This window comes from Podarcis gaigeae, assembly GCF_964106915.1.
Source record: "Podarcis gaigeae genome assembly, chromosome: 14".
Classification (NCBI taxonomy): Eukaryota; Metazoa; Chordata; class Lepidosauria; order Squamata; family Lacertidae; genus Podarcis; species Podarcis gaigeae.
In genome coordinates, this window is record NC_139690.1 from 1,890,817 (window position 1) to 1,896,988 (window position 6,172).

The following is a 6,172-nucleotide window of genomic DNA, read 5'->3' on the forward strand; positions in this document are numbered from 1 at the left end:
CAGGAGATGGGATCGAGCAACGGGAGCTCACCCAGTCACAGGGATTTGAACCGCCGACCTTCTGATCGGCAAGCCCTAGGCTCTGTGGTTACCCACGTCCCCTAGGAGGGCCTTAGATTTGCTCAAATTCTTCCAAAATGTCACAAAGTATTTATGACTTCATTGGCTTTTCATTGTGCTAAAATCATTATCTTCTTTCCTTGCCCAGAAATATGGTTTAGATGCTTAGGGGGAAAGCAAGCAAGCAAGAGGTCCTCAGTTGCCACCTGCCTAGACTTGAGCTCAAGCATTTATTTTGTCTGGCCTGACTTCAATCTTCTGTGTTCTGATGACAGATTCCTGGTCTCCATCCCAGGTTCCCCCATTCAAAAAGAAAAAAACCTCCAACCTTCTCTCTCATTCCTGACAGTGGTGAGGCAGTGTATGAAGAACAAAAGCCCATTTATAAGACACTGCTATCCCTCCCAACCCTCCAATTTGACTACAAACAAGGAACAACCTCATGCTGAATTTACTTTTCATATGATTAAAAACCTGCCTTGTGCAGACCAATGTATTGTCATCATGGAATGGTCTCTTTTGAACCCATCTCTTCTCAAAACAACCCAGGAAGAAATTTAGCAAGCTCTTCTAGCCTTTAGAAGCATTCTATGCAAGTTCCTCACTTTGCTTATTCCAATCTGAATGCAGCAGCTCTGACCAGGACTGGCTCCAGGCTTTCTTGGGAAGTGGGGGGGGGCATGCTCCACAGTTTCAATTTCTAATGCTGGTCTACAACAATATTCTAGCAAAGGGCTCTTCATTATAAGAGAGCATACTCTGGTTTCAGAGAAGGTGAGATGCCGCGTGCGCAGAGGAAGAAACCCGCACATCCTGGCGTGTTCTCCTGACAGGTTATTACAGCAGAGTGCTCCTGCACTCTCTCACTCTCTTCACAGAAAAATCACAACAGAGAAAAAGTCACAAAGCCATTCACATTGCCATGAGGTATCTATACCTTCCCTCTTAAAGGTTTATGTCCACTGTCATGCTAGACTGCACCCTCTGAAGGACAGGAGGGTGTATCACAACTGAAATCCAGTGTGAACACGATAAAATATGCCTTTGGCATATACCATTGAAGAGTTTACTCTCCTGACATAAGAAGTGACAGGCTGTATTTTGTGTATCATATCAGCAATGAGTAAACATGAAAAAGAGATGCACAACTCTGTGATGCCACCAGCAACATTTATTCCTCTAGAGATGCCCATACTTCAACAACATCCAGAATCCAAAATCATGTATGCATAGAACATGCTACAGATAATAAAGTTTTATCTCCAGATACATTTTAATATCAATTTGTTGATATATCAATTTGTTTAATATCAATTTGTTGAAATGCCAGGTTTCAGACCCCTGTACTTGCAAATGCTGCTGAGAGGAACTACAGAACTGCAAACCAATCACCAAATGAGCCCTTTGGCTGAAATCATGAGCCTTAATTGAAAGCAAGATCAAAACACACTGGATTAAACTTTGCACAGCTGGTGTAAAAGAACACCAATGCCCCTTCATCCCAAAAGGAAACATTAAAAAATAAGAACCAACAACAAAGCAAATTCCTAAGGCATTCTCCACACTGCAAGGAACCCAAAGAGAGCAGTCCAAGGAGAACTAATCCTGTTCTTATATTACTAATACATCAGGCAGCGCCTCAGGGAGTTCGTGGTCTTTTCCTACAAAGTTCTGGAATCAATGAAAGAGACACAACTATTTCATAAGGTGTCCATTTTCTGTCTTTCCCTGGATGTATATAGACTATTGAAATCTGTGTGATTCATGCATGGTTAACTTTGCTTTTTGCGTATCAGAAGTGGCCATAATGCTGGCCAAGGTGTCAGGAGGTGTTGGGACTACCAACCAGGACACAATAGTTGGCATAGGCTGCTGCTGCTGCTGCTGCTGCTGCTGTTCTTTGTGTCATTCCTTCCAGGCTGTAGGTCACAGTGTTACCTGGCTGGTCAACTGCTCCCAAGTTCCAGAGTGACCTCACTAAAGCCAACAGTTAGGAACCTCTGGTCAGGCAGGGACTGGGTAACAACTGCCTTCACTGCATCAGACCTATTCTTATTTCTTTTCTTACATTTACAGCATATACCACATTTCTTCCATCATGTAGCCTGGCTGTGTGCACGTGGTTTGTGGCCAATTAGGGGGACGCGGGTGGCGCTGTGGGTAAAACCTCAGCGCCTAGGACTTGCCGATCGCATGGTCAGCGGTTCGAATCCCCGCGGCGGGGTGCGCTCCTGTTGTTCAGTCCCAGCACCTGCCAACCTAGCAGTTCGAAAGCACCCCCGGGTGCAAGTAGATAAATAGGGACCGCTTACCAGCGGGAAGGTAAACAGTGTTCCGTGTGCTGTGCTGGCTCGCCAGATGCAGCTTGTCACGCTGGCCACGTGACCCGGAAGTATCTGCGGACAGCGCTGGCTCCCGGCCTATAGAGTGAGATGAGCGCACAACCCTAGAGTCTGTCAAGACTGGCCCGTACGGGCAGAGGTACCTTTACCTTTACCTTTACCCATCCAATAACTGAACAGACTGTCATAAATCCCAAAGAGACACTGTGGAGGGGCTGGTTGGATCAGGATAGGGGATGGGAGGAGTTGCCCATTGATGACCCTAGGGCATAGCTGTCAACTTTTCACTTTTCTTGCAAGGAATCCTATTCAGAATAAGGGAATTTCCCTTTTAAAAAGGGATGCCCTAGGGGGTGTCCCAGTGTGTTTGAACAGGATGCATTAGTGCTTTGAGAGGCAGAGGAATCACCCCAGGAGGGAATTACAGTTTAGGAGTCAGATCCCAGGGCCCAATGGCATAGTCCCCCTCCAGAGCTCTGCTTTGTCCCCTCTTCTGTCACCCAGATAGCCTGTGCCTACTTCAACCCCCAGCTCCCATGCCAGTCTCTCCTCCAATCCCAACACCCTCTGGCACTGCTGGATCCTGCCCCTAGCCTATCCTCTCAGGAGAGGTCGGCCACTCTGTCTGATTTGGAGCTGCTGCAGCCACTTCCCCCATCGCCTCGGCAAAGGAGACACCAGCACAGGACTGAACAGATGCCTCAGCCCTCCAGAAGTAGTTCCTGTTTGACTGCCCATTCCAAAGGACAGCAGCGCTTGCCACCCTGTGGCACCCCATTTCCTAAGGGTGTGTGTTGTTTGTTGGATCAACCACATCTGGAATACTGTGTCCAATTCTGGGCACCTGTCAGGGAGCCGACAAGGATAACAGGTCGTTTTCAGATCAGAGAAAGAGAGTGGAACACCTGGCTAACTTACAGTTAGTTTCTTTATTAAGGAAGCAAACTAAAGAACACCCAGCAACTTCTAAAGGTTGCTCCTGTCTTGATGAAACAGTTGTTTGGACTGGCTTGTAGCTCCCCCTTCACTCCCTAGCCCTCTGTGTCAGGCCCCTCTGTCTGCCTATGGCCAGCTCCAAGGGACCCTCTCTGTCTGCCTGGATCTTTGCTTGGCAACATGCAATGAATGTCTTGCTCGGGGAGCTTGCAAGCTGTCAGCAGTGAAGCTATCAGATTGGCTCTGTGAGAGAAGTGCCAAGTCTGTCCCTGCCCTGTGCTGGAGCACTTGCCTGTTTCTCTTCTTCACTATCTCTCAAGCTCCCTGCCTCCAGTGCTTCCCAGGCCATCCCCTCCTCTAGGGTGTGGCCAGTTTTCCACCACCAGGAGCCAGCATCCAAGTCCTCTCCCTCTGTGCTTTCCCTGGGGGACTCTTGGTCAGGTCAGGCTTCCATCACTCCTCCTCATCAAGCCAATCCCTGAAAGCACCACAATTTTAGAAGGATGTTGACAAGCTGAAAGGTGTGCAGAGCAAGGAAACGAAGATGATGAAGGGTCTGAAAACCAAGCCTTATGAGGAACGGTTGAGGGAGAGGGGATATTTAGCCTGGAAAAGAGGAGACTGAAAGGAGATATGCTAACCATTTTCAATATCTCAAAGGCTGTCACATGGAAGATGGACCAAGCTTGTTTTCTCCTGCTCTGTAGAGTAGGACTCCAGAATGGCTTCAAGTTTCCAGAAAGGAGATTCTGACTAAACATCAGGAAGAACTTTCTGGTGGTAAGAGCTATTTGATAGTGGAATTCTCTCCCTTGGGAGGTTGTGGACTCTCCTTCCTGAGAGGTTTTTAAGCAGAGGCTGGATGGCCATCTGTCATGGATGCTTTAGTTGAGATTCCTGCATTGCAGGGGGTTGGACTGGATGATCCTTGGGGTCCTTTCCAACTTTACAATTCTAATATGCTATGATTCTTAGCTTGTTGGATCAAACTCTTAGCTTTCTGTTGTGCATTTGAACCCCATTTTGACTATGTACCATCCTGACTTCAGCATTCAAATTTTGTACTCTGAATTTGAGTTCTTCATCCTCCATCCTTTCAGCAAAGTGATGGCCTCATGTGTCTTCAGGCCATAGCCGTTGCTGGCTCTGGCTCCCAGCTCATGGCACCTGGCTCTCTCTTAAGTAGTTCCTAAGCTCAGCACAGAGACAGAGAGACCTGCTCAACCATGAGCCTTCAGTCTTGGGCAGTAACCCAGTGGGAGGGAGATGATTTGGCTGCCATTTTGTTGTAGTTGTGTTCTCATGCTTCTTTAAAGAAATTTTAAAATAACTTCCCAAAGCACAAAAGCTGATGAGTACATATTGCTTCTTGCTGAAGTACAAGCTAGCCCAGAAGCAGCAGTGTATTAATAGTAAGCTATCTCTTGTCACATATTTAAGAAACAAAGCACAATTAAGTTGAGTCAAATACAGATACAATGAACCCTGACAGCCAGAACAAGGGTCAGGGAGGGGAGTGTGGCCAAACAGCAGATCTGTTACATGCCTGGTACAAATTATAATTCTGACTCAAATGCCAGAACAAATGCCCAGAATGACCCTTGTTTTAATTAACAAAGGAAACAAAGATGGGGCAATTCACCTAATGAAAATAATAATTTGGAAACCGCTCCATCACATCTTTGTTTGGTGGTGGTGGGGGATTTATTGTGATTATCTATTCCAACACAGTATTTGTCTTCTGTTTGCCTCTGTTTTGTTTTGTTTTGTTTTGTTTTGTTCTGTTTATTTTATTTTATTTTTTGCTTGGACAAACATTATATTGTCCCCTGTGTGCATAATGCTCCACTGAGGACCTCTCCCTCTCTGAGCCCTCTGGTCTTCTAAGTTGCACTGGAAAAGCCCTGCTGAGACTCTCCATTCATGAGGTGAACTCAGCGCTCACTGGGGCCTTACTCTCTCTTCGATTAAAAGGTCTGTCTAAGTCCTACTCTGTAAGATGCCATAAAGCAATGCAAAGCTTTTGGAAGGCATTTCTGGAGCTGAAATCAGCAAAATGCAATTCTAGTTACAATCCTATGCATCCACTCCAGAACCTCCCACATCTTGCACCCTGGAAATGATTTATGGAGATTGCTGGGGAGAGCCAGTGTGGCAGAGTGATTAGAGTATACAGTTAGGACCTCAGAGATCAGGGTTTAAATCCCCACTCATCCATGAAGCTCATTGGGTGACTTTCAGCCAGCCAGTCTCTCTCAATCTAACCTACCTCACAGGGTTGCTGGGAGAATAAAATAAGACGCACACACCAGCGGTGTCACTTGACACACCCTTGAAGGAAATGTGAGATATAAATGTCTGTGTGTGTGTGTGTGTGTGTGTGTGTGTATCTGTAGCATATCCAATTGTCTACCCAGTGAAAGAGAAAAATAAAAAGATGCTCCCAGTAAGAAAGAAAATGGAACAAAAGGCAAATGGAATGGAATGTAACAGGAAAAGTATTTCAAATTGATACTGTACAACCTTAGCAGACCTTGCCAGAAGTCTTCTGTGAGTGTAGTATGGGGGGGAAATGGCTGGAAGTTTAAATTGACACAACTTTTACTCAACACAGCAGATCTTTTACAAAACATCTGTATTATATGCCCCAGGAATGAAGGTATATTGAATTTACAGCTTTGTGAGTATACAAAAGCCAGATTGGCCTTTTTAAATTGGACTCCCCCCGCCAGGTCGCCCACACAAGTTGCTTTTGAAATGGGCTGAAGATGCAGATTTACAAGGCTAGACAGGGCTTCTATACAATGTCTTAAACATCTGTTAGATGTCTACAC